This window comes from Notamacropus eugenii, chromosome 4 (genome assembly GCF_028372415.1).
Source record: "Notamacropus eugenii isolate mMacEug1 chromosome 4, mMacEug1.pri_v2, whole genome shotgun sequence".
Taxonomy (NCBI): domain Eukaryota; kingdom Metazoa; phylum Chordata; class Mammalia; order Diprotodontia; family Macropodidae; genus Notamacropus; species Notamacropus eugenii.
In genome coordinates this window covers 476,098,384-476,114,477 of record NC_092875.1, presented here as the reverse complement: position 1 = coordinate 476,114,477, position 16,094 = coordinate 476,098,384, and the positions used below count along the sequence as shown (strand labels likewise).

General features: G+C 37.3%; 1 pseudogene; it reads right to left on the bottom strand.

Moving 5' to 3' along the window:
• Positions 1-1,810: 1,810 nt before the first annotated feature.
• LOC140502728 (serine/threonine-protein kinase Sgk2-like) lies at positions 1,811-3,229 on the bottom strand (annotated as a pseudogene).
• Between the last annotated feature and the right edge of the window lie 12,865 nt (positions 3,230-16,094).

Sequence of the window (16,094 nt, the reverse complement as noted above, 5' to 3'; positions counted from 1 at the left end):
AAAATGGGAGGAGGGTCTCACATGTCCAAAAATATTTATAGCAACTCTCTTTGTGGTGGTCAAAAACTGGAAATCAAGGGGATGCCCATCCATTGGGGAATGGCTAAACAAGCTGTGGTATATGAGTGTAATGGAATACTATTGTGCTATAAGAAATGATGAATAGGAAGACTTCAGAGATGCCTGGAAATACTTCAATGAACTGATGCTGACTGAAAGGAGAAGAACCAGGAGAACTTTGTACACAGCAACAACCACAATGTGTGAGGAATTTTTCTGGCAGACTTAGTACTTCATTGCAATGCAAGAACTTAAAAAATTTCCAATGAACTCTTGAGGGAAAATGCCTTCCACATCCGGAGAAAGAGCTACGGAATTGGATCACAGAATGAAGCAGATCGTTTTCTTTTGTATTATGTTGTGCTTTCTGGTTTTTCCCATTCATTTTAATTCTTTTATGATGATGTATTTAATACAAATGTAATGTGCAGAACCTATATAAAACTGTATGCCATCTCAGGGGGGAGGGGGAGGGAGGGAGAAAAATCTAAGATATATGGAAGTGATTGCAGAACACTGAAAACAAATCAAATCATTTAATAAAAAATATCTGGGTTCAAGTCCTGTCTCTGAAACTTTCTTAGCTGAGTGACCCTGAACAGTCTCTTCATCTCCCAATGGCTCAGTTTCTTCACTTATAAATCAAAGATAATGGATTGTGGTAAGGCTCTAATGAGATAATGTATAGAAGTGCTTTGCAAACATTCAAGTATCGTATAAATTTCACTATTTTATATTATCCTAGTTAAGTAAAATTACCAACATAATGACTTTTTGGACAATACGGGCTTCATTCCACACTTGTTTCCACCATATCTCTGCTGAGACGAGAGAAATAGATTTCATTAGTCGTCCTCTGGATCACAATAAATCCTTTCATTGTCCTCTCAGTCCTGATGTCACTTAGAGTTGTTTTCGTTGACAGTGTTATGGTCCTTGTATACAGTGTTCTCTTGGTTCTACTTATTTCGATCATATCCGTTCTTACAAGTCTTCCTGAGTTTCTCTGAATCCTTCATATTCATTGTTCCTTAAATGTAATATTCTGTTGTCTTTATATATCACAATTTGTTCTACTACTCCACAATGAATAGGCACCCATTTTGCTACTACAAAGACTACTTTCTGTCATCGATCTCCTTGAAGTATATGCCCAGTAATAGAAATATTGGGTTAAAAGGTAGTAACCTAGCGTGCCCAATTCTAGATGATTTCATGAACTGGCTCATTTAAAAGTAGCCTGTGAAAATAACCATTACTGGTCAAATATCCCTCCCCTTATAGATTAATAAATCGGCTTTCTGGTTTATAAATGAGTGTCTTATGCATCAGTCTTCCAGTAACTGACTACTATTAGAGGAACAGACAAAGAGAAGTTTCTAATACAGACTCTAGATCATGGTGGTACCCCATCCCAACTGTGCTGTCATCACAACTAAGGTGGGGCCAATCCTCAGTAGACCACATACTTGACCTTACTCTTTGTCTCTCCCTCCCTCCCTTCCTTCCTTTCTTCTTTTCTTCCTTCCTCTCTTTCTTTCTCTGCTCCTTTCTTCTTTCAGGTTTTATCTCATTAAATGAATATCATTCAGGTGCAGCACCTAAAAAATGCTATATAGTCATCATGAGAAAATTGAGTCATGTACTAATATATTTATCACATCGTCCACTTTAGGATAGTACAACTTGACTCAAAAGACAAATAACATAAGCATTTCTTTAGAGCTGATGGCTGGGCTTATTAGCAGTCTTAAAAATTTTCATTCCTAGGTACCAAAGAAAAAGTTAAAATGCACTTTGAAGCCCCAGAGCTTCTAGCCGTTAAACTTGGCATATATCTAATAGAACTGGAAATTGCTTCCTTAGTCCACTCTGGATCAGTGTCCTAAGTCAGTAGGTGCCACCACATATAGATTGAAACATGTGAGTCATTTGTAGTAGAAATCATGGCAATTTATTGGGCTGAAGAAGACATGATTCTTTATCTCAAGAAAATCCTCTTTGGTACCTGTGGATGTCTCAGGCTGCCACTATCTTACCTCCCTGCCTCTGTAAAGTCTAGGGCAGGATGTTCTCATACATCTCAGAAACATCCCAGCTATAGGAAGGTGGCAAGTCACAGAGCATCTCCTAAAGAACAGCCTCCCATCACCTCCAGACTGTTGTTCTGTCATGAGGTTGTTTTCTCAATATTTCAGGAGCCAGATACTCTGGGGAGGCACAGAAGGTGGATGTGGTTTCTTCTGGTTCTGACACAACATGGCCTGACAATCCAAGAGAATGTTTTCTGGTTCGAAGTCCCTGTAAATAATGTTGAGAGAATGCAGGTAGGTGGTATTACTGACCCCCTCAGCAGCATCGAATCAAGCTCAGGGTTCTAGGAAACAGTGCTCCTGTTGCAAGGAGGAGAAAAAATCTCCACTGATAATTTCACAATTTCAAATGGCCTTTGTCTCAACATCACTGAGTTAGTTCTTCTTATTTGAGATAGAATTCTTATTCGAATTTCCATTTTATACATGAGGTTTTTTGTTGTTCAGTTATCAGACTCTTTGTGACCCCGTTTGGGGTTTTCTTGGCAAAGATACTGGAGTGCTTTGCCATTTCCTTCTCAGGTTCATTTTACAAATGAGGAAACTGAGACAAAGAAGGTTAAAAGACTTGCCCAGGGTCACATAGCTAGTAAGTGTCTGAGGCCAGATTTGAACTCAGGAAGATGAGTCTTCCTGACCCCAGGTCCAGCACTCTAGCCACTGTGTCACCTAGCTGTTCCTATGTGAGTGAGCCTGCTCAGGTTCAGAGAGGCAGCTGTGTGATCTCCTCATGGTCACACAGTTACTATATATCATACCTGAGATTTGAATCCAGTCCTTCTGATTTCAAGTCTACTGTCTAATGTCAGAAAATCTACAGTAGATGACTGGATACGAAGCAGGCAGAGAGAAGGAAAGATTAGGGCACCTTAATAACCTAGGCAACCACCTGCCTCAACCAAGATGTTTTTCAGCTTTCTCTTAGGGTAAGAATCAGTTTCTGATCATGACTATAGTGAGACCTTCTGGCAAAAGCAGATGCACATTTGAGTTCTTGGCCAGAGTAGGCACAGGGAGGAAGTTGGATATTGTCATCTCAGAAAAGCCTACCTGAAAAAATTTTTTTTAATTTTCATGGCTACATGTCTACATTTCAGGTCTACATCTGTGATTTCATTAATATAAGAAATTCCCCATGAGTGAAGAACTTTGACCACGATAGATTAGCAACTGTTCTATAACATATAGTCTGAAGAAACAGCTTGGTATGGCACATAGAGTGCTTCTATGTAAGAAACCTATATTTAAATGCCACCATATGCTTACCAGTGGGTGCTTCTGGGCAAGTTACTTAGCTTTTCAGCTATAAAATGGGCATAATAACAGCTCCTGTCTCACAGGGTTGTTGTGATGATCAAATGAGACAATATATTTAAAGCTGTCTAAATGTGAGCTACCATTATTAACAATTTGCCAAGGACACTTACAGGCTGTCAGTCAACTAGCACGTGTGCAGCATTCACCATGTACAAGCACCGGAGTAAAAGTGAGGATATAAAGAAAGGCTGACAAAGCAACGACAATTAAACCAGACCAAAAGCCACAAAAATAACAACAGCCCAGTCCCTGCCCTCTGTCCAGGACCTTATTGCTAGTGCTCAGAAGTCAACTGAAATCTTCTTGATATCAAAGCCACCGGGCTACCCCTTACATCATAATACTTCTTTTAATTTTTTTTTATTTTCCCCCAATGACATGTTAAAACATTTTTAAAATATTTGTTTCTTTTAAGTTTTGAGTTCCAAATTCTATCCCTCCACCCTCCCTGGAACGGTAAGCAGTCAAATATAGGTTATACATGTGCAATTGTGTAAAACATTTCTGTATTAGTAATTTTGTACAAGAAGACTTGAATAAAAGAATGGAAGAAAGAAAGCGAAAATAGCATTCATCAGTCTGAATTCAAACAATATCAACTCTTTCTCTGGAGGCGGATAGGAGGTTTCATCTTTCGTTCTTTGGGATTGTCGTGGATCATTCATTGCATTGCTGACAATAGCTAAGTCATTCACAATTCTTCATCTGATGACATTACTGTTGCTATTTGCATCAGTTCATGCAAGTTTTCACAGGTTTTTCTGAAATCATCCTGCTTGTCATTTCTTATAGCACAATAATATTCCATCACAATTACATGCTACAGCTTGTTTAGCCATTCCCCAACTGATGAGCATCCCTTTGATTTCCAATTCTTAGCCACCACAAAAAGAGCTGCTATAAATATTTTGGTATCAACAGGTCTTTCCTCCTCCCTTTTTAAATGTCTTTGGAATATAGACCTAGCAATGGTATTGCTGGATCAAAGAGTATGCAGTTCACAGCCCTTTGGGCAGAGCTCCAAATTGCTCTCCAGAATGATTGGATCAGTCAGGGTCCCTCTTTTAATAAAAGATGATATATACTAGATTACACTCAATCATCCTGCATTATCAAGCTCCCCTAGTCAGTTGTTGTTTGTCACCCATTTTTGCAAAGGACCAGTAACAACCTGGGGTGATGTCTTGACTGGTACATAAACTGGATTTCAGTGAAACAGGGTTGCACAAGTCATCAGCTTCACTCTCTCTTCCAGAGTCATCAAAGTCCAGTGTCAAGACAAAAGTCAGTAGTGCTAGAGATGACCTGGGATGCAGTAGATGACCTTGGCGTCTTCAATGTCTGACCAAACTCTAAGTGCTCCATAACTCCTGCTTCAGTTGCCTTAGTAGTGGCCATTGGAACAAATTGTTCTCATATGCTCATTCCATTGGGGGAAGTCTTCACTTGCTTGGAATAGACAGCCCCCTAACTCACCAACAGGTTTGAGGCCAGTTGGCTACCCTCTACCTTGTTTAGCCCATCTGTCAAGATGATTTAACTGGGTCATGACTGCTATGCATACTACAGGGTCTTGGAGCCACAGGTGAGAACTGAATGCCAGATGGACACCCAAACTGGATGAACAGCCCTAAAAAGCACTCAGTAAGTCCTCACACCAGAGATGCTAGTCCTCTCTGAACACCCTATATGCTCTTAGTCTCTTAATTTGATGATGGTGGAGGAGATCAAGTATTAAGAGAACCTAGGTCATAGTCTAATATGACCAATGATTTTTTAAAAAGGGGGGAAGGGTCAGGTTTTACAAAAGTTGAATTTACTTGTCAGCCAAGTATTATACTCTAAAGGTGGAGGCTAAACTAGTAAGTCAGCCTCTCTTAGGAGAGAACATCTGTTTACATCCACATTCCATGAGCAAATTTAGAATTCAAGTGAAGAGAAGAGGGTCAAAGTTCTGTGTGGGCTCCATGGCATTCTCATTCTTAGTGGGGTCTTCACCCACCATGACCAGGCTCTTTTCATCAGTGATCCAGAAAAGTACTTGAAGACAGTTAAAGCAGGAGGTAGACCTTGTGGGCATTTCAGCATTAGAAGAAAACTTCTGCCTCAGTGTTTTTGTCTTTAATGAATTAAGCTGCTTTTGCTTCTTTGATTTTCTCAGAGAAGTCTTCATTTCCTTTCTATGCATGTTGTTTCCTGCTTGAAGTCTCTCCACACCAGCAATCAATTTAATTAAGATGCCTATTAGGTACAGTGCACGATATCAGGTTCTGAGGAGACAAAAGAAAAACAAAATATTCCCTGTCCTCAAGAAGTTTACATTCTACTGAGGGGAATATATTATATAAATAATTGTAAGATACACAATATTTTGAGGATGGAAAAAGAAAGAGACAGAGACAGAAAGTAGGGATAGAGAGGAGAGGGAAATGGAAAGAAAGAGAAGGGGAGAAGAAGAGAGGAAAGGAGAGGGAAAGAGGGATGGACAGAGAAGGAAGGAGAAGGAGGGAGAGAGGGAGGAAGAGAGAGACACAGAGGCAGAAAGAGGGATACAGAAAAGGGAGAGACAGAGAGAAGGAGAGAGGAGAGACACAGAGAAAGAGATGAAGGAGAAGAAGATCATCAACAAAAAGGAGGAGGAGAAGGAAAGGAGGAGAGGAGAGGGGAGGAAACTGTATCAGAAGTATGAGGGTATCAGAAGGGCTTTCATAGGAGATGACACCTGACCTGAGCTGTGAAAGAAAATAAGGATTCTAAGACATGCAGGTGAAGAAACTGTGCATTCCAAGAGTAAAGAACAGAGTGTTCCAAGGTTCAAAGACAAAAGATGGAATATTGATTTTAAGGAATGTCTAACAGACAAATTTGGCTGGGACAGAGGGTGTGCGAATGTTGGGTACAAGCTCACTATGAGTCAACAGTGTGATGTGGCAGGCAAAAATTAATAATAATATGAACTTAGCTGTATTGAGAGAGTCAGAGTGTCCAGGACTCACAGGTAATATAGTATCACTTTACTCTTCCCTGGTCAAACCACATCTAAAGTATTTTGTTTGGTCCTGGATGTCACATTTTGGAAAACACATGGGAAAAGATGGAGAATATTTCATAGGAAGGCAACCACATTGATGAAAGGATGCAAATTAATACCAGATGATGGTTGGTTGAAGGCATTTGGAATGTTTAGCTTGGAGAATGGAAGACTTGGGAGCAGGAAGTTAGCATGATGGCTGTCTCTAAGCATTTGAAAGACTAAAACATTGACGAGGGATTAGGCTTGCCTTGCTTGGCCCCAGAGAGTAGGACTAGGAGTAAAGGAAGAAATGGCAAAGATGAAAATTTACCCTTGATGTAAAGAAAACTTTCCTACCAGTTAGAACTACCCCAGAATTGATTGGTCTGCCTCTAGAGGCAATGGATTTCCTTTCACTGGATACCTTCAAGAGAAGATTAGAAAGCCACTTATTGGCTACCTTGTAGAGGAAATTCTTGTTCAAATATGGGTAGGACTGGATGGCTTCTGAGATTTTTTTTCCAACTTAGAAATTTGGTAATTATGTGGTTTTGAGTAACAGGACATAAATCTAGGAAGAGAGGACTTCATTGTGGAGGACTTTAAATGGCAGTTTTATCTGTTGTCTTCCCCCATTAGTATGTAAGGAACTATCTTTCTTTGGCTTGTATTTTCATCCCCAGCCTTTAGTACAGTGCCTGATATGTAGTAAATATTTAATAAATGCTTATTTTCTTGCCTTGCCTCCATGAGTGCAGATCACAATTGATCTGCTATAGCCTATGTAATTCTTTTTTCATATTCCAATAAGAATTTTATGAAAAGGATCTACTCAACGTGCTAGACATCCTTCTGTGTCTTTATCTCGACAGAATAAAAGGCAAATGAGTAATCAAACCCTAAGGTCACTAAGAGTACATAAGGAAAGAGGAATCAGCAAAGGCATCACAGAAAATGTAGCAATTAAACTGTTACCTACTGATGGACTTTGAAAGATATAGCAGGGAGACAAAATATTTTCAGTAGAGGAAATGGAATGTCTACAAAACCAGGGAAAAGAAAGTCCACTATTTGTTTGGAGAATGTTAAGGAGTCTAGATCATAGATGTTGAAGTTGTGCAGGCTACAAATGGCCCACAAATCTTCTTAGTGCTACCTGAACCAGATCAATAGGTAACTTGGAAGTATTGAATAAAATATAAAAATACAATAGAACATAGATAATGTTCATTTGTGGTCTTCTAAGACAAAATGAGTGACATTACTGGATTGTTTGGAGGATAATGCTGACTTGGCCATAAGGTTAGAGAAGTAGGTTAAGGACGGATGATGAAGGGCCTTAAATACCGGACAAAAAAAAATTGTGACTTTTTTTCTATAGGCATTGGGGTACTAATGGAAATTTTTAAAGAGAGGAGACATATAGTCATAGAGGTGCTTTGAGGTCAGTATGAAACAATCAAATGAACTGGAAATCAGGAGGCCTAGAATCTAGTCTCTGATTTGTCACTGACTGGGTGACCTTTACCAACCTGCTTCAACTCTGTGGGCCTCAGCTTCCTCATCTATAATATAAAGGAGTTCAATCTGACGCTGTCTAAGGTCCCTTCCAACTCTACAAATTCTGTGATTCCAAAAGTAATCTAGTAGCACAATACAGGAGGGATTGGAGGGGAGTGAATTGAAAGGACATCATTTTGGAGGCCTGAAGAATGTTGGTGACTGAAGGACAAAAGGTAAACCATGAATAACAACTCAAAGTGTGTGATCAGTATTTTTTAAATATAGATTTAGAGTAGAAGGACCTTTAAACGCCTAAATAATTCAACTACCTTATTTTACTAATGCAAAAATGAAAGTTAAGAGACTTGTCTAAAGTCACCCAGACACACTGCAGAGCAGGATTCAAACTCAGGGCCTTTCAATCCAAATCTAGTGCCTTTTCCACTGCATTGTGCTGCCTAAAGGGCATTTTGACCTTTTGTAGGTACTTATCACAAGTATAGACAACTTCACATTTACAACTGAATAGTCCATTTTTTAATTAATTTTGATTTTCCTTTTTCTCTTCTCCTTTGACCTGAGCCAAGCAGTCTTATTTAGTAGGATAAAATAGTTGATATCAAAGAAAACTAGAACCAGAACCAAAGTCAAAACCCAAAACCAAAATTTCAGGCAACAACAAGGGCTTATTGAGCTCAGCAGCAAAGGGGTCCCACCTGCACAGGTAGAGACTCCCTGAAGGAGCAAAAGAACAAAGCTTATGTAGGTTTCAAGTCAGACAGGAGGTGAATGAAATATAGAGTAGCTCAAGATTAGACGGGCTGTTACTGGGGGATTATAGGGTAGGAATAGGAGATGTGTTACCTTTTGATTGGATTTGATTGCTGGCTTAGTAACAGGAAAAACTCTTTTTCAGGTTAGCTATCTCTTGTAACCCTACCCTAACAGAGAGGACTGTCCCTCCTGCTTCAGCAGTAAGGAAGATCATAGACAGGGTATGGACTGCAATACAAACAGGGTCAAGGGCGAGATAGAGAAACTATAGACAAATGGTGTTGATTAAGCTTTCTCTGCTACCTACAGCTCCCCCCTTTGAAACTGCAAATAGGTCTACAAGTTGTTTTCTTGTTTGTTTGTTTTGTTTTTTTAACAATTTTCAAATCAGTTTCAGTCCAAGCACATATTATAAGCTGCTTTTGGAATAGGTCCATAACAAACATGGAACCAATTTTTTTTTTTAATAAAGCAAAATAATAATAGGATGAATAATGAAATTTAATATAACTGTAGCTTTACAAGTGTCATATCCTTTGGCAGTTCTCATGATCTTCAGGAGATGTCTGTGGATGTATCAGGGCAGGTTTCTGAAGGTATTTTCTTGGCCATCTCCAGGTTCCAGGTCAATTGTAGAGATTCTCTAGATAATGCTTCTCAAATATGCTAGTGATAAGATTTAGGATCATTTATTAAAACCCAACAAATCTAATCATATTAACCTTCTAGTAATTAGTGCATGTAAGAAAAACCTCTTCTGACCTTATGGAGCTAACCTTATAAACAATAGAATTATAGGAAAGAGCATCCAAATAGCCTACATAATCAGATAACATACTTGTGTCCTTTTATAGAAGTTCAGAAGTGCTGGAATATTGCAACAAGATCCATTATGTTGGGCTTTTTAAATTAGTTTTACCTGCCATGGTTGGAGAGATTTAATATGAAAAGGAGGGACATGACTGTAACAACATTAAAATTGGTCCTTCAAACCTGAGTCTAAGGACACAAAATGATTTCACGTAGGTATAATAGAACAAATCATCTTTAGTTCATTTTTATTTAAGCTAAGAGTGGTAGTTAACTTTTTTTGAAGAAACAATCATACTGCAAAGCTTCCACATTATTCACAGGGTATCATAGCCAGGCTTATGATTAACCAGGTAGAAAATATTTCTGTGCAAAATGAAAATAACAAAATGAAAAAACTGAATCAAGAAGCTCCTGCCTTCAACTTCACAAGGTTATCCTCTCAACTTTCCAAGACAGTGTCTACCTGTAGCAGTTCTCACATCACACCCCCTTTGAATAACTTTGGCATTTCCCTCAAATGATGGGTTACTGACTTAATGATAATTCAGACACATACCTGAATTCAAAATTCAAAACAACATAAAATTATAATCCCAAGAGATTTTAACCTTAAATAGTAAGTTTCACTAATCATAGCTTAGGGCTAGATACAGTTACTATTACTCTCATGTAGTTGCAATAACAGTTAACAATAAAGAGTTTGCCAGGTCTTTAATTTAAAAAAAAGTATTCTTTTTCTTCTTTTTTTCTTCTCAAGTTGAAATTCATCCAGGTAAAATAATCAATCATTAGAAATTAAGAAAATAATCACATTCTTGAACTTCACAAAGACAATGAATATATGATAGTTCACTCAAAATTCAGAAAAAAAACTGGCAACTTACTCTGAATCTCCAGCCTATCAGATGTACAATTCTTAAGATATTATGTATACATCCCTAAGGCAAAAATAAATCTTTAAGACTGGAGTCTGTTGAAGCTAAGTTGACTCAAGATCTAACTTTAATATATGCTATTCCAGGTATAATTGCATAATATTTATAAGCATAAATCATGAAAGTGCTTCTTTACCATATGCAAATTTATAAATCCTCCTCCAACCTCTTCTTTAGTAAAGGAGTGTTTGTGATAGAATAGGGAATTTCAGTTTCTCAGTAAACCAATTCATTATTTTATAATTTCACAACATTTAGTAAGTACTTTCATAAGGCTAATGAGAATTTGTGATCTTGCTCAAGAAGATGGTCCCAAGGAATCTGACAAGTTTACAAAAAAGAATATTTTACAAGGTTGTCTTTTTTCTGTTTTCCTATATTATAAGTACTTATTATTCTTCCCTTTAAAATATATGTCCAGGGGGCAGAGCCAAGATGGCAGAGTAACAGCATGCACTTTCTAGAGTGCTGCCCCCAAGCCCAGACAAATACCTGTAAAAAATGACTCTAAACAAACTCTGGAGCTGCAGAACCCACAGAATGATGGACTGAAGTAGATCTCCAGCCCAAGACAATCTGGAAGGTAGCTATGAAGGACCTATCACACCACACTGGGAGCACAGCACAGTCCAGTGTGGGCTACACTGTCACAGAGGAGATGTGAGTAGGCCTTGGGGAGATTGAATCTCTCACACCTATGGCAATTTCCAGACTTTAGGACCCCAAAATTCCACGGACAAATTGGAAGGTCAGTGGAAAAAGCCTGTGGGACCAGTATGGGAGAGTGGAGTGATCTGGCCCTGGCCCCAGGTAAATTGAGGGGGGAAGAGGTGGTGCAGGCTGCAGTAGCCACAGCAGCAGCAGGGGCAGAGACGGTAATGGTTTCTGAAGCTCTAGGCCCACAGATTGTGAGAGGGATCTCACAGCTGACAGTATACCCTTACCTCCACTGGAAACAGAGAACTACCTTGACAAAGAGGTCAAAAGTCAAGTAAATGGCTGGGGAAATGAGCAAAAATCGAAAAAGGAATCAGACTATAGAATCTTACTTTGGTGACAAGGAAGACCAAAGCATGCAAACAGATGAAAACAAAGTCAAAGCTCCTCCATCTAAAGCCTCCAAGAAAAATATGTGTTGGTCTCAGGCTAAGGAAGATTTCAAAAAGGATTTTTTAACTCAAGTAAGAGAAGTAGAGCAAAAATTGGGAAGAGAAATGAGAGTGATGCAAGAAAATCAGGAAAAACATGTCATCTATTTGCTAAAGGAGACCCAAAAAAATGCTGAAGAAAATAACACTTTAAAAAATAGACTGATCCAAATGACAAAAGAGATCCAAAAAGACAATGAGGAGAATGCCCTAAAAAGCAGAACTGGACAGATGGAAAAGGAGACCCAAAAGCTCACTGAAGAAAATAATTCCTTAAAGATTAGAATGGAGCAGATGGAAGCTAATGACTATGAAAAATCAAGAAATTATAAAACAAAACCAAAGGAGTGAAAAAGTGGAAGATAATGTGAAATATCTCATTGGAAAAACAACTGACATGGGAAATAGATCCAGGAGAGACAACTTAAAAATTATGGAACTACCTGAAAACCATGATCAAAAAAAGAGCCTAGACATCATGTTTCATGAAATCATCAAGGGAAACTGCCCTGAACCAGAGGATAAAATAAATATTGAAAAAATCCATCAATCACTTCCTGAAAAAGATCCAAAAAGAAAAACCCTTAGAAATATTGTAGCCAAAGTCCAGAGTTCCCAGGTCAAGGAGAAAATATTGCAAACAGCCAGAAAAAAACAATTTGAGTATTGTGGAAATAAAATCAGGATCTAGCAGCTTCTATATTAAGGGATCAAAGGGCTTAGAATAAGATATTCCAGAAGTCAAACAGCTAGGATTAAAACCAAGAATCACCTACCCAGCAAAATTGAGTATCATACTTCAGGGGAAAGAGTGGTAATTCAATGAAATAGAAGACTTTCAAGCATTCTTGATGAAAAGACCAGAGCAGAATAGAAAATTTGACTTTCAAACACAAGAATCAAGACAAACATGAAAAAGTAAACAGGAAAGAAAAATCATAAGGGACTTACTAAAGTTGCACTGTTTACATTCCTACATGGAAAGATGTTTCTAACTCTTGAGACTTTTCTCAGTATTTGGGTAGTTGGAGGGATTACATACATATAGAAAGAGGGCACCGGGTGAGTTGAATAGGAAGGGGTGATATTAAAAAAATTAAATTAAGGGATGAGAGAGGAATATATTGGGAGGAGAAAGGGAGAAATGAAAGGGGCAAATTATCTCTCATAAAAGAGGCAAGAAAAGCTTTTTCAATGGAGGGTAAAAGGGGAGAGGTGAGAAGGAAAAAGTGAAACTTACTCTCATTACATTTGGCTTAAGGAGGGAGTAACACACATACTCAATTAGTTATAAAAATCTATGTACGCTACAGAAAAGCAGGAGAGAAGGGGATAAGTGGGGTGGGGTAATGACAGAAGGGAGGGAAAATGGGAGGAGAGGGTAATTAGAAGTAAATACTTTTGAGGACAGATAGGGTCAAAAGAGAGAATAGAATGGGGAACAGGATAGGATGGAGGGAAATATAGTTACTCTTTCACAACATGAGTATTATGGAAGTGTTTTGCATGACTGCATGTGTATAACCTATTTTGAATTGCTTGCCTTATCAGTGGGGATGGGTGGGGAGGGAGAGAGGGAGAGAAGTTGGAACTCAAATTTTAAAAACAAATGTTAAAAATTGTTTTTACATGCAAGTGGGAAATAAGAAATACAGGTAATGGGGTACAGAAATCTATTTTGCTCTACAGGAAAATAGAAGAGATGAGGATAAGGGAAGAGAGGGGTGTGATAGAAGGGAGGGCAGATAAGGGTAAAAGGGGTAATCAGAATGCATGGTGTCTTGGGGTGGGGGAGGGGAGAGATGGGGAGAAAATTTGAAACTCAAAATCTTGTGGAAATGAATGTTGAAAACTAAAAATAAATAAATTTAAAAAGAAAAAAATATATATCCAGTTACATACTTGATAGGCTTTAATATTATGACAGCCTCTAATAACAAGAAATAATTTCACAATACACAAATCAAAAGGAAATAGATTTTCACGTAAAAATGCATTGTTCTCTTAATAGCACTTGTTACACAGTAGTTTCACAAAATTCATAAACCAAGAAAATTTAGAAAAACAATAACATACACAGTCATGTATTTAAAACATGAAACAAAACTTATTGCCAATCAAATGACATCAATTCAATTGAATGTATCTCCAAATTATCTTACATAGTAAATCACTCCATTCATTTTTATCACTTTCAGTATTCTATATTGATTGTATTCAAGACCAATATGGAGTAATTTTTATCCAGTTATACCTATGACAAAATTTATTTTTGCAATTTCTAAACAGATTGACAAAATTGTTATTTTTAATAATTAAATATTTAATTTAATTATTAGATTTTTTATCATAAATATTGTAGCATAAATGTAAATATTATTATAACACAAATAATTAAATATTGTATCTTTTTCATTAAGGTCTGATTTATAGAGGGTGAAACATCACAATTATCCGAAGAACACATCTCACTTAAAATAAGACTAGAATAAATTCAGTCACATCTGGATCTATTTTTACAAATGGTATCATACATAATCTCAATTTTCCCAAGGACCGTTTACTCCTAGCTACTTTTAATTAGTCTACTGCCAAAGATTTAAAGTGACAGTCTTCTATTCTCCACTTCCCCTTTTAAGGCCCATGAGAATTTTGTACTCCTCATATGACTAAAATATTCCCTCCTAATGGTCCTTCAATTACAAAATTGTAGTATGCCATACTCAAATAATTTCATGGTGTAAATTGATTGCTACAGTTTCCATATCATAAAGAATAACCAAATGAAGTTTCTCATATTGTTCTTATTTCAATGCAATCAAAAAACCTTGCTCAAACTTTTCTTTCTCCAAACTTCAAACCCTTTACTTTCATATCTTTATTCATATTCAGTTCAGACTCCAATTTTCTTTAACTTTCTACCCATTCTCCTTTCATCCAAACTTGCTTAAATTTTCTCTCTTCCTTTCTTTTATATCCTTCCTATGAACTTTGATTAGATCCCTTCAAAACTGGACCTTTCTTGTTCTTTTTTCATATTCCAATCCAACACTTCTCTTACTTTCTTCTGCTTGATTATTTCCTCTAGTCTTTATTCCCCAGGCATATCCCAGACAATCTATAGAACATATCTTCACTCCAATGAATTTGTCTTTTACGTTTTAGCACAAGTTTTTAATACACAGTACCAATTAATTGCAATGATGTTACCTTTCGAAATTTTTAAAAGCTTACAAATGCACTTTGTTCCAATTTCTTCTAGGTGACTTTGCTTCCTAGTATACTTAAACAATTACATTCTGTTATTTCATTCACAGAAGAAAATACAGTGGTAATATAAAATATTCTCCCAAATTGATTTTTTTCTTACTTTTCAAACTGCTCACTGATTTAAACAAGTTTCTCTCCTTTCATGATCAATAGAAGAGTTGATAATAGACAGCTCTTAAGTACCAGATAAATTCAAACTGCCAACTTTTTTTTCCCTTCACTTTGAAACTTCACTGATAGTTCTTTCAAACTAATTTCAGTTTCTTTTTTAGATCAGTGGAATGACTTTCCTCCTTTGCACTAAAATTATAAATTTGTCACTCTCCAGAGAAAGACTGATTGAAAGGTTTAAGTATTGGTTCCATGTTATGTTGATAACATTTTGTTGTTATTTTTCTTTTTAAAAAAATTCTACAGAGTGGTATCCAAAACTCACTAAAAAATTTCAGAATTTATTTAAACTTGCAAACTACAATTGGAAATTCACAGTATAGAAATTACATTTCAGCCACAAATTTAGTCTCTAGTTGATAATGCCACAAATTTCTGCAGACTGAGAAGAAGATTCTCCTCTCTCTTATTTGTGTCTCTTCTGCCTCTCCAACTTGATCAGAGTTAGAAAGGCAGAGAGATAGAAACTGTCTTTTTTGAAGGCTTTGAAAGTTCCACAGAAAAGTTTTCATTCTTTACACCCTTTTCCCTTGGCCAATTAGAAAACAGGAAAAAGTTTGTTGGATTTATCAAGACACAAAATATAGACAATATTAACAACATACTGGACATTACACATATAAACTGAAACAAAGACAAGACAGAAATACACTAGTGAAGTCTTTCTAATTCATCCAGAGAAACCTGTTTCTAACCCAGAACCAAGCCAAATCAAACCAAACCAAACCAAACTACCCAACTGATCAGATTGGGAGGATTGTCATTTATGGATCGGGATAGCATGGCCTGTTTCCAGTCACCCAAGTACAAACATTCACAGGGTTCTCAGCACTGACCCTTGAGAGCTAAAGGAATCCATGCAATTCCCGGGTCATGATCACTGGAATTCCACCAGTCAGTTTATCTGGGAGTCCCACCACTACCACCATTCACTATGGGTAAAATTGTTGGTGCTGGAACAAATCAGAACCACAACCAAAACCAGAACCCCAAACCA